Source organism: Herpailurus yagouaroundi, unplaced genomic scaffold (genome assembly GCF_014898765.1).
Source record: "Herpailurus yagouaroundi ecotype Mexico unplaced genomic scaffold, PumYag 140, whole genome shotgun sequence".
NCBI lineage: Eukaryota > Metazoa > Chordata > Mammalia > Carnivora > Felidae > Herpailurus > Herpailurus yagouaroundi.
Genome location: NW_024412395.1, coordinates 27,933,529 through 27,955,352, shown reverse-complemented (window position 1 = coordinate 27,955,352; position 21,824 = coordinate 27,933,529). Strand labels below are relative to the sequence as shown.

The 21,824-nt window shown below is 37.7% G+C and overlaps 1 long non-coding RNA gene across 1 annotated transcript in view; it reads right to left on the bottom strand.

Annotated features, from left to right (window-relative positions):
- LOC121030526 (uncharacterized) overlaps positions 1-21,824 on the bottom strand; it is a 42,326-nt gene that overhangs the window by 12,775 nt on the left and 7,727 nt on the right. Inside the window, exon 2 of the long non-coding RNA XR_005790276.1 lies at positions 11,641-11,724. This is a non-coding gene — a long non-coding RNA (uncharacterized LOC121030526). The remainder of the gene's footprint in view (positions 1-11,640; positions 11,725-21,824) is intronic.

Genomic DNA, 21,824 nt, shown 5'->3' with positions numbered 1-21,824 from the left:
TGCTTTGCCCCATCATTCTGGTCAAGGCTGTGGTTTTTTGTAGCGTGCCATTCTATTCTGACTATTCAGAGTCATAGGTGTGTTTGAAATGACTGATGTGTAAGTAAATGTCTGAATAGTCTGTCTATCCATTAAGAAGTAGCATTGAGCTTGCAAATATGTAACATCCCATTCTAGGCACCAGATGGGACACTAAGAAATATAATGACATCCCAAAGTATATAGAAGACAAGGTATCTGACCTCAAGAAGCATCAAATCCAATTGAAGAGATACAGTGCATGCAGATGACATACATGTGGTACTCTTGTAATTATTGGACAACAAAAAATGCAAGGGCTTGAAGGAGAGAAAATGACCACAGTAGGCTAATTGTCGAGAGGAGGTTTTTTTGTGTTTTGTTTTGTTTTTTTCTTTTTGGGAAAACAGATTTAAAGTAGGCCTCAAAAATATGTGTAAGAATCAGACACACATTTAAAAAACAAGCAGAATGGTATGCCCAAAGGCATGAGGATGGAAACCTAGCAGGTAATATAAAAGACAGTGAGGGAGCGGTATGTCTGGAGTAAAAAAATAATAAATGGGGGCAAAAGGACATCAGGTTAGAAAAGCAGCTTGGGATTATATGATAGAAACCCTAGAAAGCCAAGTTAAAGAATTTAGTCACTATGTGTCAGTGGGGTACAGTTAGTGCGGATGTTTGATAAGATGACATGAGAAATGATGTTTTATAAAGATTAGGGGATTCATTTTCTTCTGTTCATTCGTGTTTTCATTTATTCAACAAATACTGATTGAAAATCTAGAATATCCAGACATTGTACTTAAAATAGAAACAAAGACAAGCAAGATACATTTTCCACCCTCGAGGTGCTTTCAATCTAGAGGCAGAAATAAAGCAGTAAGTGCCATATATTATGATATATGGCATAATGCCGCACCACCCTGAATGCTGTGGATGTCCAAAAGAAAGACTTTCAGATAGACTTGTGACCCGGGGATAGTTCCTGGCAGGGCCGAATCTGGAACTGCGACGTGATGGATCAATATGAGTTAACAATATGAACTTGGAGAAAGAGAAGCAATGGACACATTTCAGGCACATGGGAACAAGTCCTGCAAAGACACAAGAGCATAGCTGAGGGAAGCCATCTCTTCGTTGCCCTATGTCGCGTGCCCTTGGCCCATCTGTGGTTTCAGCAGTGGCTGTGATACACGGTTCTGCACAAACTCAGCAAGCATCCCAAAGTATTTCCCCATTCAGGGACTTCTTTGAAGTTCTAGAAGCCACTTAGCCCTCGCATAAATGCAGCCGAGGTGTTGGGGTATTACACCCAAAGGCATCCTTTAACCAGTGGATGAATGAGTCGGCCTCTTGTCCTTCTGATAATTCTGGAAGTGTTATAGGCTTCTCAGCGGTTTCAAGGAATGAAGCCTTGTTTTAGGGACTTCAACAACATACCCTGACAAAAACACCCCATCTCACTCCTCCTTCCTTATTTAACCACACAAATAAACTTTTTGCCACCCAGTCCTTGCCTCAGGCTCTGCATTTAGTAAAACCTAAATCGAGATAAAAAGTAATTTATTCAGGGTGTCTATAGAGAAATATGGGTAGTGACAAGAGGGGTCAGAGTAGATGGGGAAGGAGAAACTATGATCCTTGAAACTGGAGAGTGCTTTGGGTGTCATTTAAAAGCTTGCATTTTATCTAAAAGATCATAGGAAATCATTCAACGATTTGGAACAAGACAGTAACATGATCCAGCTTTTTGTTTTACAGATCTTCCTGGCAACACGTAAGAATGAATTGAACATCCTAACCTGGGAACTGAGAGGCTGCCTTGAAGACATTGTACTTTGATCCAAGCAAGATATTTTGAGTATTCAAGGTATTAGTTGTAGGGGTAAATATGGCAGGTAAAAGCCATCTGTTTCTGGTTTTTGTTGGAAATATGGAGTGAGAAGTAGAAGAGTTTCTAGCTTGAGATATTACCTGAGTAGCCATGCCATTCATCCAGTGATAGAACCCAGCAATAGTAGACTACAAGGAGAGGGGTGACATGCATTTATTCTTCAGCACGTTGACACCAAGGACATGGGGTACAATTCATAGGGAGAGGTAGGTAGGTAGGTTGTTATTTCTTGATCGATGTCTGGAGTGCAGACACAGACATATGTTGAACTGGCTTATGTCAAGCCCTGTGGTACATTCTTACAAATATGTGTTTTTTCACTTAAACTTCAGAGCAATCCTACAACATGAAGATTATTTTTGTAACTTTTAATTTGAGAACGTAGATTCAGAGAGATCATGTAATTTGTTTAGGATTACAAAACAGGTGAACAGTGGTGATGGAATTCAGACTTGGGCCCGATTACTGTTTTTATACTATAGCACTCTGCGTCCCCCACCCCTCCCCACCACATTGCCTGTTCTGTCATCTTCCTCTCAAAATGTCTGTGTATTATAGAGCTGCAGTTTTCAACGATTGCAGATAATATGGTAACTGGTCCCACAGGACTCACACCTGAACTATAATGACTTGACCCTATGCTAAACCATCAAGCTAATCTATTACCCTACCTGCACGTGACTCACGCTTCATATTGCTGTCATATGGCTATAAGTTGTTTTAACTGATATGCTGGAAGTCCCTATGCAATATATTACTTTTGTGAGTTTACAAAGCATGCCACCAGCTACAATTTAAAAGCAAGGAAAGAACAAAAGTGCTCATCTCAAGTAATACTCTCAAGATCAACAGGATGAAGGAAGGGAAAAGATAAGTGTATAACAGCACAAAGTGGTAGGTGGTTATTGTCATTGGAATGCTTCACAGAACAGATGGGCTCCTAAGAGTAAAAGGGTGAAGTATCCTGTGGCGTGTTCAAGAGAACGCAGTTCCGGGTATAGACTAATGGCTTGGAAGAACACACATGCAGCTCTGAGTGGGCGAAGATTCGAGGCCGTGATTGTACAGAAAAGCTCAGATGTAAACGTACTAAGAATCAAGGTTTAACAAGTAATAGAGAAATAGAGTGAAATTGATTGTATGTATACACGTATGTCTGTGCATATACAGACATTTCCATAAGAGGGACGGGGGAAGCTAGCATTAATCAACACAGGCTGCCAAGGACAGAATAACAAAATACTCAGACTCAAAGAGATCTGAGAGAGGATCCCACCTCACAATGCCCACTTACACCCTCGTTTTGCAAAACAAGAAATAAGTGGAAATGTTAAGTGATTCTTTTCAAGATTTAAATCCATGAATGGGCTGGACATTTATGGAACGCATATCTGTCTAGCATTATAGCAGACTCTGGATTTTACTATATATACAATAGTAACACTTCCTTCAAGCATTTATTAATATACAATTCTATCTTAAAAGATAGTCTTTCAATATTCATGAAACAATAGGCTCACTACAGAGATGTGGCAAGACCCATGGAATTTGTAAGATTTTCATTAAGATCTTAAATTTTTATTACAATTTTAATCAATACTATACTTCGTGGCCATAAACCTGAAGGGTTAATATTTGTAAAACCTCGATGTTCTACATGACTGTAACTCTCTTAAATGGAAGTATCCTCTTGCTTTGTAATCATTTGGATATAAAGCCAGATATTAATAGTTGAAAATAGTTTAATTTCCCCACACATCTGGTGGTTCTCAACTTCTAGGGAACACCAGAAGCACCTGGAGGGCTTGTTAAAACATAGATCACTGGGCCTCGCCCCAGCGTGTACAATTCAGTAGGTCTGGCAAAGGCCTAGAAAATCTGCATTTCTCACAAGTTCCCCGTGATGCTGATGCTGCTCTTTCGGAGACCTTAGTTTGAGAACCACTGCACTCATTAGCCCACGAATACCTTGTGGACAGAAATTGTGTCTCACTCACTTCTGTTTGCTCACTGTCTGCCATATAGTAGAATCTCAACAAATGTTCCCGGGAATGGGTGAATGAGTAAATGATGATAAAAATGATGTAACTAAAAATTTTAGCTAATTTGGGCTATTAACTGCCCAGTTCAAGAGTCTTCTTGTTACTCCCACTTGTGAGGAAATTAATAAATCAAGAAAATATTAAGTAATTGCTGCCCCATTTGCTGAAAATGGAAAAGCTGAACTCTGTGTTGTCATGGAGACAGTATTCTATTTTCGGTACTAGTCGTGTCCTACTTGTTAATGACTGTTACAGTAACCAATAGGAAAATAACACTTCACTCACCACATTTCATTAAATTTAACACCTCATATTAAGCTTAATGGGACAATAGGAACAAAGTTCTGCTTGCCAATTGTTTACTGAATTCCACCATTTCCATGTAGTTAGTGACTTGCCCAGCATCAGTCTTTATGAACAGCTCCCCAAATCAAAAGGAGATAGGAAAATAAAAGCTTTCTATTTGACTTCACAATAATGACCTCTAGGCCGGACATTTCCTGACATTTAACCAATAGCTGAATTAAAAGACTCCACTGTCTTTGATTCAGGGTCTCTGCTTCTACCATAGATTATTACCTCGCGGGAAATGCCCTTACTTTCCAACATTATAAATTTAATAGAAGGGAAAGCAAAATACTATGAAATCTGAGCACCAGGACCTTCAAATCCTTGCATTACATGGCGCTAAATGCAAATAGGGGAGGAGCAGAGACAAAATCATTTAACTTGAATACAATTCTTCACAGTTTGATCTTGATGCCAATCACAATGAAATGATCACCTCCATCACTGAAACCTGAAGTCATGTTACTTTATTTCCAAGGAAAATTGCACTGTGAGAGAGCTCCATGATGCAGAGGGAGGGAACAGATTATAAACAAACAGTCCAGGCTCCAGAAGAAAAGAAAAAAAAAAAAAAAAAAAAAAGATAATTAAAGGCATTTAATGATGCACACATCCGAGCAAAAGATCAAGGAAATATTGGAAAATATAACATCATTTAGAAGTCAAGGGAAATAAATGGAGAAGGAGAAAAGGACAGATAACTCAGAGGGACTGAATAAATCTCAGATAGGATATAAAAGACTGGAAACAGATGTTTATATTAAACTGCCAATGGAGTGATGAAACCATACAGATTGTGGTACCAATTTAACTGGAAAAAGCTATGGCGAGCAGACAGAGATTTGAGTTGGAGCTCTATTTTCCACCAGTCAACTAAAGGAGGTGACTGCTGTTGCTACTGCTAATGATGAATACCATATGCTAGCAAGAGACATAGCCAGTGTGCTCTGCTGTGTGTGTTAGTTTGGGAAGATATGTGTAATTTTCTTTATCTGATACAAAATTAGTGCGATTTCAAATAACTGCATGCAGAATGCCTGAAGAAGAGCCCATACTGCTTCTCGTTGAAAAGTCAAGAGTGAGTCATTTCAAAAAAAAAAAAAACAAAATTCATTTCAATTCACTCACTCAGTTAAAGTAATTTTACCTGATTCAGCTATGATCCTGCCCTACTTGTCTATTTTATTTTTATGGTGGAGAGGAAGCCTACGACAGAATCACCATGTACTCAAGTAGTCAATAGGATATTTCACAAAAATAATAACAAACTTGCTGCTTACGGTGTTCTTTACCAAAGCAGATTAAGTGTCCGTGTACAAATATTGTAATAGTTGACTCAGTGTATCAGCAAAGAATCCAAACTTTTGTGTTCTCGTCATAAATTGAGTTTCATATTTTAACATGTCAATTCCCCAGTTTAAAAAAAAAAATCTTCCAAAAAAAAATACTAGAATTGGCAATTTGGGGTTTGTTTGTTATTTTCTTTAAAGGAACACTAGTCCAAACCCAAGGTTAAAATAAACACATGGTCAAGATAGAAAAAAAATAAAAGGACAAGTAAGAGAAATAGTGTGTAAGTGAAAACAGCTTTAACTGTCTTAATTCTGAGGCAAACACCTAGTTAATCTGATCAATTCAACAGGAAAAAGAAATGATTTGAATTTTTTATGTCCCCATCACTATATTAATGTTATACAGACATGCTCTAACTGTTCTTTTTTTTTTTCCCCAAAACTTACTAAAATATGGAGAGGAGAAAGGGAGAGCCACAGAATAACTTTAAAAATATTTTGGTAGTCCTCATTAAAAAGAGTTTAAGTACCTTGGATTTTATTTTATTGCATGGTAATAAAATTCGGCCAGAGAGAGATGTTCTATCTGAAACTCAAAGGCCAAATGTAAGTGCCACTAACTCATAACCAATGAGCCTTTGACCCAGTAGACTTAGAGCTGACAAAGCCTGTTGTCCCAGAAAACCATCTGCACTACTTAAGCTACTGCCTTTCTTTTAAAACAACCTCTGTGTTACCATCTGAAGTTTCTTTTGTACCCAACATTATGGAAAGAAAAAAACAAAACAAAACAAAACTGACACACTGTGAGCCAAATAGTAACAAATAGCATCAGATAAATGTTAATACGCTATGCCTACTGATCTATTCTGAAAAATGAAATTAAGAAAAGAGACAAAGGAAAGAAAGAAAAAAAAAAAAGACAAGCACAATATACACCAGAAAACTGAGGGAAAGAAGGAAAAACAGAGGAAAAGTAACTGTCAGTAGAGACCGATTATGCTGCCTTTCAAGCTACTGTGATTCCATTCCCATCTATAGGCCTGGGATTTATTTTCACCGCTGAAATTGTCTTTTGGATCTCTAATATCAAGGGCAAATGTGTATTACTCGACAGCATTCCAAACCTGTCTGTTGGGAAGATTGAAACCACCTGATTCTGTCTTCTGCTTCTGGTCTGATACCGTTGGGCATATGCGTCATAGGCCTGTGTGCGCAGTTCTTCCAGGAGACTGTGCGTGATCAAGCCTAGTGCCTCGATGAGGGTGAGTTCACCTTCAACCTCTCCGGAGTCGCATGGAAACTCCCAGCAAAGCTTTGCATTCCTCATGAAGAAGAGCACTTGCTCTCTCTGGAAAACCTGCGAATGCTCGCTGAACTAGCAAGGGACCTGGGGCTTACTTCAGGAAGGCCACTAGACACTGAGCTCTGCTCCATTCCACGCCCTCCCCACCCCCCCCCACCCCCATCCTACTTGGGTTCCAAGAAGCAACAAGGAGCTAGGCAAGCATGGAAAGAAATTAGAATTGTAGAAGTGCCAAAGGTATCCCTTGGAGCAGTGTGAATACTGTGTTGTCATGTAAAAGAACTCTTGAAAGATAAAGGCACTAAGTTCAATTATATTACTGGTTCCAGCCTAACATCAGACTTCCAACGATATCATAGTGCCTGCAATAATTAATTCACCTCTTACTTCCAAGAACATATTGAAAAATTAATTCCCAATGCTAAAATGAATTTGGCAGAACACATTACAATTTTGCAGGTCACCTGGCAATCATTTTGAAACTTACCTTGGGTAAAATGTAGACTGGTATCTTCCTATCAATGCAGGCTGTCTGATCTGTGGGCTTCAATTTATTTCTCGTAACATTTAAGAAAACACACCCCCGTTCGATGCTTTCATAAAGGAATGCACGTTATCTTTCATAAACATTTATACAGATGCAAAAATATGTTTTAACTACAAGAACAACAATACTAATTATTAACTACAAATAAGCAAGGGTAAGTATTACACTCATAAGAAACCCAATTAAAATTAAACCTCATAAATAAATAAGTTGGAGATAAACTTTGTTGTTATTGCATGGTTGTTATTGTGGTTGATCATGGAAGGTGCCTACATAATAATTTAATCCCAGCTTAAGGGCAGCCCAGACTGCAGAGGGCTGTACTTTAACCAGAACACAAACTCCTGGATTTGTATATCAGAAGCTAGGAATGACCATTTAGATACCACTCAAATCGTAATCTATAATCTGCAATCTATCAACAACTAAGAATACCAATTGAGACAGAAACAGTTACAAAGATTGAAATGTAGGTATAATAAAATAGAGATGTTTTTCAACACATTAAGTTTTTTATGGGTTTTCATGTGTGTGCTTTTTTTTTTTCTTTTCTGAGTGAGGCTTCAGAATGTACAAATCCAGAGAGAACCCAGATTCTCTTTGATGGGTTCTCATGTGGGCTAGTACAGTCCCAAGAAGAGACTATTTATGCGAATACTGCAGCAGAGAGAGAGAGAAAGCTGGATACAGCTGGCCCCTCTTTCCTTTGGCAAAGAACAGCAATGGCCTTACCATCCTTCTGTTTATGGCAACAGGAACTACTTTATTTGAAAAGTCACTCATTTCTAAAATTGCAGTGGACATGTTTTCATCAACAGAGCAGTTCAGGAGGAAAAAATTATTTTATTAGCTAATTTTCCTTTCATGAATTAGGGATTTTTCTCTGCACAGAGAGAAACTTCAAACCCTTCCAGAAATGGAAGCATGCCCATGGATCGACTGCTGCAGATCAAGTTTCCAGTGGGCTAATAACCTGCTCCAGTGAAAACATATTTTTAATTTGCTTTTAGGGTTATTTATTTTTTTATTATTACGCTAAGGGTTTATAATTTAATGTCAAACATAATTTTGCACGAATTATGTGACTCTACTATGATGCAGTAGATAAGCTCAGTGTGCCTGGTTGGCGTGGTCTCAAACGATGTTTTTGAGAAAATGGATCACCATTTGGCAGGTTGCCATTCTGTAAACTGCTTGGTAGAACTTGAAAAGGAAAAAGTTGCAAAGAATTTTCATGTTTTGCAAAAAATACTCCTAGTAATATTAGAAGCAGAAAAAAAAAATAATTACTCTCCTAATGCTTTCTACTAGGTGTAACATAAATCGTATGAAGCTAATTAAGAAATTAAGAGGTTTCCAACTAGAAATTGCAACATCCTATTTATTATAAATTGTCAACCAGGCAAGTAGAATAACATTTTTAAATGAGAATATTTGTTTAAAAATATAGTAGTCATCATAGTGTCTGCAAGCTTTATGATCAGTTTGGTAAACATTTAAGAGCATGGACAACGTTGCCAAGCATTATCCTGGGAATGAGAGCTACAAAAATAAAAAGTGTATTGCAATAGCTCTCAGAAACTTCACTGTCAAGTAGAAGAGACAAGCAGACACATATCCTGTCAATGTAATGCAGTAAGTGCTATAATGCAGTTATGCAAAGGGTTCTCTGGGGCATAGATAAGGAGCACTTGGTCCAGATTTGGGAATGGGGTGAAAGGTCAGGAAACGTCAGCAGGAGGAAACTGGGAACAGATTTAGCGGAAGTTGGAAAACAAAGAACCAAGAGAATTGACTTGCCAAATAAACGATTACTTATTTATATATTTGTCTACAAGTTTAAACAAATGTAAATATAACATTGTATGTCATTAAGCCATTTTCACATGCTTTAGCTACTCTGTTATTTACATTGACCCTATGAGCTTCACTATGGAGACTACTAGTATATTCACTCTATGGATAAGGAAAACAAAGCCCAGAACCAGTAGGTGACCAGCCCAAGGTCACTCAGGTAACACATGCATTTGTAGGAAAGCTGGGAGCAAAACACAAGACTCTTGACTTTGAGCCCAACAGTCCTTCTGGTGTCCTCCACTCTGCCATTATCCTGCTCATTTATCATATCATCACTAACAAAACCACAATAACTTTTAGGCATGGAAACGTATAATTAAAGAATAAGGTGAAATATCTTTTTGGCCTTTCCAATTAAAACCAAAATGTCATCAAATTAATGTAATCAGTAAGAATCACATCTTTATTTTAAATGTCATCCAGTCATCAACCGCAAAGTCAAAATCAAATCATAGAGAATATGAAATCAAAACTTATCTGCATCGCTACACTTATTAAATACAAATATTTTGGCAGAAAACTAAGACAAGACTGAGAAGTTAAAGCATTCCAGTATACAACTGTCCTACTGGGCCCAGTAACTATACAAGTTATCCCACCGATGATAAGGAAGTTGCTACGATGTTGGTTGGGTGGCTAGGCCATTACTCCAATTTTGTCATTATTGTAAATGAAATAACTGAATTATGAAACTTTCATAAATCGTTTTTTTTTGTAAATTCAATTGTTGTTGCAGACAACATGCAGTAATGAACAGTTCTACACTTGAGTTCCCACTCTTGCTTCAAAATATTTATTTTTGACCCTAGACAAGATGTGGATCCTGGATTAGACAAAGCATTAACTTCACCTATTATGATGTAACTAGTTTTCTTTTTATTGAAGAGTTGTATACCAAGCATGGGCTGCTCTGAATCAATGTTTAATCCTATAGCACAATATTCAGTATGATAAAAGGTTTGCTTTAAAAATGTTAGAAAAAAGAACACCTGGGTGGCTCAGTTTGTTTGGCGACTTACTGACTTCAGCGTAGGTCATGATCTCACGGTTCATGAGTTCGAGCCCTGCGTCAAGCTCTGTGCCGACAACTCAGAGCCTGGAGCCTGCTTTGGATTCTGTGTCTCCCTCTCTATCTGCCCCTCCCCTGCTCGCACTCTGTCTCTTCCTCTCTCTCTCAAGAAAAAAAAAAATACTTTTTTTTTAATGTTAGAAAAAAAATGTTTGTCTGTCTCTAAAGAACCACATTATTCCTGACAACAGTGACTTTTCCTATTAGTTGTCTACTTAGACTACTTTGGCAATCTACTACAACTCCTCTTAATATTTTCTAGCTACCTGTATCCCTATCACATAAAAAAAAAAAAAAAAAAAAAAAAAAAAAAACAGACTTCTCCCGAGGCTGCGTGAATTAGTAACATTAGCTTAGGCTGTGTGGCAATCACAAACACACCGCAGAATCTCAGGATAATTAAAAAGGTTTAGTGATTGCATAGACTAAATCCTTTGTAGGTTTGGTAGCTTCTAACTGATGTCACAGGAATTTGGGCTACTTTTATCTTGCGGGTATGTCAGGAGGAACAATCAACATCCAGGGAGGGAGCTGAAAGACCACATACCAGCTCTTAAATGCATTTTACCTGGAAGAGATCACGTTAACTCCCCTCACAGCCCATTGGCCAGAAGTAGTCAGATGGGTCTGCTTGGATTATGAAGGGAGGTGAATGGAGGAGAATGATTGAATTTTCTGAAGACACTAAATTTCTCCGTCATACTGGACATGGTCTTAGTGTCACTTCCATTTCCAACAGCCACAGAAAGTCTGACATGGTCCCTGGTTCAAATACACCATGATGTAGATTATGTGTGTACAGGTAGAATAAGTATTCAGTGATAAATAATGACAGAGATAATATTTTTAAGCTTTGAACCAATTAGGTAGAACGGACACTAATTTTCCCAATTATCTTGGTACATATTCCTTCACTGAATCTTTATAGAAATCATATCTTCTGGGAGGCTCAGGGAGACACTAAAATGTGTCAGAAGCAATGACGCCACAAGTACTGGGCCCAGGATTTGAATCTGCTTTGATCTTACCCTGTACGTTGGCTCGTGCTACTCTGTCATGCTGACTTCCCAGGTGTCAATTGATTAGAAAAGTGATCAACATCCCTCTCCAAATCAACTAAACAACAATAACAACCCCACAAATAGAAGGTCCCTCTAACACAAGGTTTCTGAGTCTTTTAAGAACAGTTAAGTTCAGAGCTAGGCTCAAAGGTAAGAAATCGTCCTGTTCCTTCAAGATAGCTGAATGAAGAATGGACACTGACCCTTAGTTCCAATTAGAAATGAGAGCAAAGGTAGCCAATGAGATAGAAGGATTTTTAAATGCAGAAGGAGTCAAGGCTTGATACCTGTAACAGACAATATAGAGCATTGATTAAGAATAGGCCTTGGTGTCAGGTTTGTCTACAATACTTTCTGATTTCTTGATAGTTTCTGATGCCTTGATTTCCTTTTTCCATAAAATGGGCATAAGGCCTACCTTGTTAGATTATTATGAAGATTATACTCAAGGAATTAGCATTTGAGGTGTTGATCACAATGTATGACAATGCATTTTACTGGAAGAAAAAAGGTCTTGCAGGGTCTCGATTCATACTATGTAGTATTATATACAATACCGTAACCTCTGTGAGAGTGCCCAGATCAGTTTCATATGTGATTTATGGGGCTTTTATGTGGATTTCTGGGTCATGAAATGAGAGACACATTATTATAGAATGCGATGTGCCATATGAGACCTGCATAGCCCTGAAACACATTCTAAATAACACAACCAATATGAATGCAAACCCACCCTACAAAATGCACACTCAAAAAATTTTGACACAAATTCAACAGACCTAAAACCACTTATCTCATTTCCTACCACCTCAAGAAATATTCCCATTCTATCGTCATAGTTGTTGATAAGCTTGTCAGTCATTAACATGGTGAAAATAATTCATGCCCTAATAAGTCACTAAAAATACAGCTTCAAGATATTAACCCAACTTAAATCATCTGTGTGATTTCAATAGTTTGGTTTTACATAACACCATTTAGCATATTAATCCTGGTTCTATTCTCACAATGTAAATAGCCAGGTGCCTTGATTTATATTTTCCACTTACTCAACCCTATCTTTTTTGTATCATGTTAACATTAAAGTAAATGATACAACTGAAGTCAAAATTGGTTGCATAACCTCTAATAAAATCCCAGAAATGTGTTTCCACCCTAAGTATAAACCTCTTGTTTTCAGCAGTGGACTACTTCAGTAGTTTTTTTCCATTGCTTTTCGACTCTAGGATTAAAAAATGTGTGTCCATTCATTTTAGGCACTAAATGGACAGCAATGGAAACTGAAGTTCACTATTTATCCTAGGGAGATAGAGCCTTGGTGGTGATATCATGGCAATTTTCGCAGGGAGCTGGGGTTTTGGGCCACCTCCAGATATGCTGATGGAACCATGCTTGATGGCACTCTGAAGACATTTAGCATTTCCTAAGTACTGAGTAACCAAGAATGACTTAAAACGTAAGCTAAAATGAGAAAAATAAGTTAGGAGTAACCCAGAGAGCCATCAAGGTTGGAAAGAAGACCGTCTCATCACTAATCATTAGACTAGACCTCCTTTTTATAGGAATTTATAGAGTCAAACACTTGTTTCTAATAACTGAATAGTATCAGAAATATTTCAAATAAGACTAGTATACCTACCATTTGTCCTTTGGAAATGGCATTCAATATAAGAAATTTTTATATGGGCACATTTAAATGGATGTTTCATACAATACTCAAGGAAATAAGGATTGTCAAGAGGAGCCATACGCTACAGAACCAAAAGTCAAGAGTCCCGTATTCCAGTTACAGCTCTAGTCATTTTATCAAATCATTGTATTCCTCTGATTCCCAGTGATATCATCTGCCAGATAAGATGTTTATACAAGATGGTCTTGTGGATCCCAGGTGATAATATCAATCTCTTCACTTACATCCAATGCTATTCTTAGACTAGTACATCTTTCTACCATGTATAAAATGCTTCCCAAAATACGGCTACCAAAATATGGCTTCTGACTCCACGAAGTCTATTTAAAAAGCTAAACCAAAGTTATATCTTAGGAAAAACAGCATCACGTAATGTAAATTAACAGATAATTATCTAACATTGTGCAATGAGAGCCATCTTAGACCTTATCATTCATGGCAAATTCAACCAACCATTTCAAATAGAGGTATCCCAAATTACCTTGACTCTACTAAATGGTAAACCTATATTTAAAAAAGAGGGAGGGGTAGCTTTGTGTGAGCTGCAGGGAATCAGAATAACTAAAGACTAACAACAATTCTGATTGTAATAGTTATTATTTCTTGAATCCTTACTAAATGTCATGTAGTGTGTTAAGAAATTTGTAGTTATTATCGTGTGTAATCCTCTCAACAACTCAAGGTATTAGATAATGTTATTCATATTTTACAGGGAAAAAATGACTCTAGACTTTTTATCTAAGGTTGTATTATTAGTATATGTAAGAGCTAGTATTTGAACCCATTTGTTTCCAACTTCAAAGCCTATACTCCTAACTACTGCCTTATTTATATATAACTTTCCTGTTGGAACCCTACACTGAATCTCCTAGTAGAGTCTAGAAAGACTATTTTAGGAGGAAAACTATTATATAAGGTAGGGTGGAATATGTATAATTCTGTTGCTTAGGCAAGGGTTATTTTAATAGCCCACCTTAAGCCAGGAATCTATTTGTCATTTTGAAAGTAAGAGTTTTGTTATTTAATAAAAAGGGTCTAATTTCACTAAAAGATACAAAAAGTAAGATGAATAAAAGTGATAATATGTTTCTTCCAGAATTAGCATAACTATTCCAAGCTTAGACAGATTTGCATAAAATTCAAGTTTCAGATTACTGTCATAATTTTTAAAACTGCCTTGAATGGAGGTAGATTTAAAAATAAGAATTCTGATAAATGTTTCTGCCTTGTTAAATTTTGCCAGTAGAGAAACACATATCTACATTCAGCTCTAAAATAAAACATTTTAGAGCGAAACTTTCTGTCTCCTACATTTCTTTTTCACAGTATGCCCCTTTACCGATTCCACTATATAACCCACAAATCTAATTAAGAATGTTTGAGCCAGCAAGAGAATTGTGCAAATGATTTTCTATCCCAGTTTTCGCTCACAAATAGACACTATTTCATTTGCTATATATTCAAATAATTCTTCCTTTAAAAAAAAAAGTTTTAGATTCTAGAAGTGTTCACAAACTAATTATGCCAAAGCTCTCAATGAGCTCAACTACGATTTCATCATCGCAGGAAACACAATTGTACCTCTTGTGGCTCGTAATGGTAATGGTAGACTTCTGCATCACTGCTTTGACAATCTGCCACTGATTCTCGCGGTCTTCATCTTGGTCTCTAAACACTTAAAAACAGCTGGCAATCTTGATGGAGAATTACATTCTCACTTGTTGGTCCTTGAGCTTCTTAACAACTTCAACTATTGTCATAATGATGTGGCTATGCCCTTGGGCTTCGGTCTGCCGTATCCACCACAATCCCTGGTTAAAGCCTCTTAGTAGGGTCCTGAAATATATCTTAGAGTTCCAACCTAAACACCTCTGGAAAGAAATACGTTCCTCAAAGGTGCTCGCCTTCATTTTGCGACAGATACATGTGAACAATGGAAGTGAGAAAAATCAGTACCATCAACCAACACAATGGTAGGCATGTGATTTTTTTTAATGAGTATTCTCTTGAATCCATACTTCGAGAATTGCCTTACTTAGTGAGACTACGTGGCATTATTACGGTGTTATAAAATAAAATTGCATTAAGGAACGTGATATAAGTAAGCAGGGGTGAGGGAAATAGTAAAAGAGAAAAGTGAAAAGGAGGCAGTTTGAGAAGACTGTGGAAAAATGAGGAGAAAATAATCCCCAATTTAGATAAATGGCACTGAAACCAAGAAGAAAGAGATGAAGAAAGCTATCATATATGGTAAAAGATTGTAGATTATTATAGCACTCTGTTGAGTTGAATTACAGTATTATAATACTAGGATAAAATGTGAATGGACCACAGTTGTGCGATTCAGTAAAAAAGACCAAAATCGGGGCGCCTGGGTGGCGCAGTCGGTTAAGCGTCCGACTTCAGCCAGGTCACGATCTCGCGGTCCGTGAGTTCGAGCCCCGTGTCAGGCTCTGGGCTGATGGCTCAGAGCCTGGAGCCTGTTTCCGATTCTGTGTCTCCCTCTCTCTCTGCCCCTCCCCCGTTCATGCTCCGTCTCTCTCTGTCCCAAAAATAAATAAACGTTGAAAAAAAAAAAAAAAAGGCCAAAATCATTACGTGAGTTTTGAAACAGAATATAACGTGTGGGTTGTGGGTCATTTTTGGATGGGTGAGAGGGTCTAACCCTATCAGAGATTGAAATAGCAGAGGTTACAAAGCTTACATTTTCAAAAATAAAATGTCATTGCTATTTTTTGGAATTCACTATTAGATTATTATTGCTTTTAAAAATCAGTGTTGACCTCTTAATCTCTTTTTTTTCCATATGTCCGGAGGAAAATCCTTATGGCATCAGTTGATTTTGCTAAAATGCTATGGGTACTAAAGAAAGATGATGGCGTTAATGACCAAACATTATATTCATAAAACATTGGGTTTAACAAAGAAACGGTTATGTTTCCTACAAACGAGCAGATACTTGTCTTGACACCTAATTTATGGCTGCTTTAAATCTCAATTCCATGCATGAATCTTTAGTCGCAGAGTCTCAATACCAGATGAACAACTAAACTAGGCCCATCAAGAACTTAATCCCTTTAATACAGCTCTAAATATAGTCAGGTCATTGTTTTTTCCACTAACCTGACAAACCTGTGTTACTGGAATTGCAGACCATTGTATGGTTATTGCATGGTTAAAAAATAAACTGCTCACACGTTTTACATTGTTATTAGAATTGAACTAATAAAAATTTATACCAATGAGATGCAGAAATTATTTATTCAATATTTGATGTGTCCAAAGTTAGCAAGCACAAATCATTCTTTTTAGGTGCCTTCTTAGTAATACTGGGGCACCCTGAGTTTCACACCTATCTTTCCACTTTAAGCATCTAATAGCACTTAATGCTCTAGCACAACAATTATTGGGGCCCCTGGGTGGCTCAGTCAGTTAAGTGTTCGACTGTTGGTTTTGGCTCAGGTCGTGATCTCACAGTTCGTGAGTTCAAGCGCCACATCAGGCTCCACACTGCCAGTGTGCAGCCTGCTTGGGATTCTCTCTCTCTCTCTCTCTCTCTCTCTCTCTCTTTCTCTGACTCCCTCTCTGCCTCTCCCCTGCTCGTGCTCTCTAAAACTTAAAAATCATTATTGAAACTCTTGTTTTCAGAAGTAGAGATGCTGGGGCGCCTGGGTGGCTCAGTCGGTTCAGCATCCAACATTGGCTCAGGTGATGATCTTACAATTCCTGAGTTTGAGCCCCTCATCGGGCTCTGCGCTGACAGCTCAGAGCCTGGAACCTGCTTCAGATTCTGTATCTCCCTCCATTTTTGCCCCTCCCCCACTCTCTCTCTCAAAAATAAACAAACATTTAAAAAAATTTAATAAAAAAAGTTGAAATGCTAATAAGAAATGGTAACGTATCAAAAATAATAAAAACGAGAGAGAGAGAAAGCCTGCATCATTATCATCATGCCTCAATCACGTAAGAAAAAGTACAAATACATGGGTGAATGTGGAAAGTACAATACAATTTAGGAAGGAGAAGAACCCATAGAGAACATGGTGAAGACAAGCTTTCTGATTATTGCCTACAGCCCTTAAACAAGATTACATAGCAATCTACCAAAGTTGTTCTAGTACAAGAGCACAAAATTTGTTTTTCCTCTTAGAAGACTCTGGTGAGGAAGACAAGTGCCTTTTCTGGACACAACTTGTGTTGCCTCTAATCACAGTACTGAAATGTACTGAAAATATTTACCCTTTAGAATTAGAACAGCGATGACCGAACAGAATGGATTTTTTTTTTCTAGACGATGTATCGATCTGTTCACTTGCCTTTTGTTTGAAAGTAAGCCATAATTTGGAACTTACCTAATTGTTTTCAGACTCTTCTCTATCTACCCTGGATGCAGTTTTCAACTTCCACTTTCTGGGTGCAAGTACCTTTCTCTACCTTAATCTTAATTTCCCGAAGTTTATGCCCTCTGCACATGGAGATCCAAGGGCGGTCAAAAGTGGCAGGGTAGCCTGCCTAATAAGCAACATTAATCACAAACAAAATTTGAAGTTAATGTTCTCAAGCCTAGTTCTTTCCATCCCATAGGCATAAGATAGGAAAGGACATGTGTTAAATAGATCCATGGATGATATTGGATTATTCCCTCTTCTTTTTTTTTCTCAAGACAACTACAGCCACCCACCCACTTCTTATGTCCTTGGTCCCAACCTTCTCTGATCTGCTCTTGTTTTAATTTCTTCAATAACCTCTTCACCACTAGATCCTTCAGTCAGTCTGCAAACATCTTCACACATACATTATCTTAAAAAGAAAAAAAAAAACATTATTTTACTTTTCTTTTTTTTCAGTTCACTTTTTTTTTTAATCAAGCTTTCATCTTGTGTTTTGAAAGGGTAAGTAAACTGTGTTCTCAGAGCAGATGCCACATTATATAAAGATAATCTAGATGTGGGTTTTGCTTCTTCTAGACAGCAAGTTTCCTGAGAGTAAGGGCTAGGTCCTATATCTCTGTATCTTCACCAGCTAGAATCGGTCCTAGTTACACAGCAGATGCCCACCACATAGCACATGAACTAAATCAAGTCCCTCACCCACTTACTTCTCATCCTTTAAAAATATGTCTTCTGCTCTCACAACTCTAGTGAAGGTCAACAAATCAAACACCCTTTCTCCCCTTCTACATGCTTTACCTCATTGCAGCACTGAACAGTGCAAAAGCATGCACTTTGGGGTTGAACGGGGCTGAGAAGAGCTGTTTGCTGACTGTGCAACCTTGGGCATGTTACCCAACTTCAATTTCTTCCTTTGTAAAGGAAGTGCAAGAATATACTATCTCTCATAGGATGCCTGAGAAAAGTGAATAGTATTGTACACATCCAAATCTGATATCTTGGGGGTTTTTTTGGTTTTGTTTTTTGTTTTTTAAGTTTATTTATTTATTGAGAAAGAGAGGAGGCACAGAGAGAGAGAGAGAATATGCCAAGCAGGCTTTGTACTGTCAGCACAGAGCCCCATGTGGGTCTCAAACTCACAAACCATGAGATCATGACCTGAGCCAAAATCAAGAGTCAGACGCTTAACTGACTGAGCCACCCAGGCACCCCAAGATCTGCTATATTGTTAATGCTCAGTATGTGTTCGTTTCCCACCCCCCCCTTCTTCTTATACCCTTCATGTTCCACTTCCCACAATACTACAGTCTATGACCATCTTTTCTTATTATCGTACACTGTAATTTCTCAGACTCTTCCATTACAGTTCTCCCATCACCATGGCTTCTAAGAATCTGTCCTTCTTCCTCATTCTTTCATTCTTCACCTTCTATCTCTTAATAACTCCATCCAGTTTTCAAATTAAAATATTTACCTTTGAATTGTGTTTCCTTCTGCTTTCTGACTTCAAATCTCTCCAGCCTCCCAATCTTTTGCTCTTCCTCAGCAGGCTAGTCATGTTTTGGCTGCCCATGAGCTCAAGCATACATTTCCCGTACAAAATACACCACTGCCTCCACTCTCCCAATATGCCTATCTTCTTGGGTTTTCCATTTTGGTAATGAGATCACCACTTTATAGAGTCAAACAAGCCAGAAGTCTGGGCAGCCTTCTTGAACCTCCATGTTCTACAGCCTAACTCTGATGCATCCCCCCCGAGCAAACATTTTAAGTAGCTCCAGTTGTCTACAATGAAGTCTCTTGTTTTCCTCCTTTGCTCCTTTATGACTGATAGAGCCAGAAGCTCGACAACCTCCCTTTCACCAACTCTGATCATCATCCTTGCTACTGCCTGGATGCTATCAATACCAATGCCTTAGTCTGGCATTCAAAACTCTCCATAGCCTAGTGATTACTGAAATTTCAAACTCATTTTCTACAATTCTCATACGTCACCTTGTACTTCAACCAAATTGAGCTGGTCTCAGCACTTCATTAATGATTCCAGATATCTCTGCTTTCCTCTTATTACTCCATGCCTTCCCCAGTGCCTATCTTCCAGTCCTTTTCAAATCTTATAAATACCAATAGGCCCAATACCAATGTCCTTTCTCCATGAAGACTTTCTTGGGCTCCACAGCTAAGAGCTATCTTTTGTTCTTCTAAACAGTCAAGATAAGTTAGCAGGTCCTCCTTTAAAATACTTGTCTCCTAGCAAACAATGGTTATTCATGTATACTGCACATTTTTACTCCTTCCCAGTGCTTGTCCACCCTCTCCTTACCACCCCGTTTCTTGATACCCTGGGGAAAAACTTACAGTGGCTTAAAAAGAATCCAGACGTCAAGGTATAGTAAACAAGCAATCTTAAATATATACACAAAACTAATTCAATAAACTTTTCAAGAGATAGCAGAACATCTCCAGCAAATAAAGTTGCTGTACGTATAAAGTTACATAGTCAAAGTTTTGAGACGTACAATTCCAGGAACTCCTCTGTGCTCCGGGTGGTAAAGATTGTTGGAAATCTGACCACCAGATAAGAGGAGTGTCACTGTGTAACCAAAGGCTTCTTGCCAAAGATTTATAATTAACAACAGAATCAACTGGCATTACTAAACTATATTTCATTTCTGTAATCTCCTTTCCCTCTCTTTTGTTTTCCTCCTCCCTGTTTGTGACTGATAGAGCCAGATGATCAATAATCTCTCTTTCACCAACTCTGATCATCATCTTTGCTACTGCCTTGATGCTATTATTCACTTTAATACATTAATCCTTTGGTTGAAATTCTTAAACCACAATTCTTCGTTAACGGACCATCTTGGCACCCGCATGCTGACAGAAGCTTGTCTGATGTTTCAAAAATATAGATATATAGATATAAATATATATAAATACATATATAAATATCTATAAATAAAATATGTAAGTATATACATATATATAAATATTTATAAATATATATTTATATCTATATATATCTGAATGAAGCCTCTCTCTCCCCCAAATAACCTAACTGAAGATACAAAACAGAAAGATTTCAGCTCTTTTGCACAATCAAAGATATAAAAAGAAAATTGAATCTTATTACATAAATTAGGGAACAGGAAAGTTTCACCTTGCTATTACAATTAGGTGTCAATATGTCATTTAGTGACAAAGTGCTGAGACATATTATGGCATTTTATTGAATTGTACTCTCATTATTATCACAATGAGAAATAGAACACACACTGTACTGGTTAGCAGACCAAACCTTTGTATGATTGCTGTAACCTTTGGTGGAGCCCAGTGATTTTTGTTCCTTTTCAGAAAGACATTAAAGTGACAGTGTGGCAGGCCATTTTTTCCACCACACACACTAAAACTAGTGTGCGTGCAGCAGAGCCCTGCCAAAGCACGTTGCATTCATACAAAGATCCATACAGATCTTAATCATAAAATAATCCATTCTGTACTCTGTTTTTATGACATTTATATGAATCTGGCCACAGCCTCATCAAGCAGTTCACAGAGGAAAATTGTTCTATTTATGTGGTCGAGACAGGGTGGACTTGATTTTCAAGCAAAGAGAAAAAGAAAGAAATACCCGATTTTTTGTAGCTGCGAATCTGGAACTCAAAAGAACTATTTTACACCATTTTGTAACTATATTTGTAACAGAGGATCAGAAGAGATGATAGTCTCTTTCTCCGTCCCCTGTCAGTAGTAAAGTCATATATTGATGTTTCTGAAACCGAGAGACAGTGAAGACACCTGGAAATCGTTTTCTCCTCTTTTATTTAATTGTAAAAGGCAAAGAAATGGTTGTGTGGGTAAAAGTGGAAAGGAAACTTGCCAATGCGCATCTGCTTTAATTTATTCTTGCCCCTCCATTGTAAGAACTAATAATTTTTCAATTAATTTCCCCAGCTTTTGCTCCGTTTACTCCTCTAAGTCGCTCACCTTCACACACCCCAAAAAAGATGACCTCTGAAAATTTGTACAAACTCGTCTGACCTTGCTTTCAGGTCTGCAATGATGGCCAAAGTTAATCTATGTACTATGTACAGTGTCATCATTTTCTGGACTTTACTAAGATATATAAAGACTACTGTTTTATTTCCTATATACAGCATCTCTCGGAAAGCTAATTTTCTGACTAAAGTGTATGAATATGTATTCTGGGTAAAAATACATAATAGTGTTCCATGCGCTCACGTCGCCCTTCACTCACTTATAATCGTTCTGACTTCACTACCAGTGGGGGGGGGGGGGGGGGGGG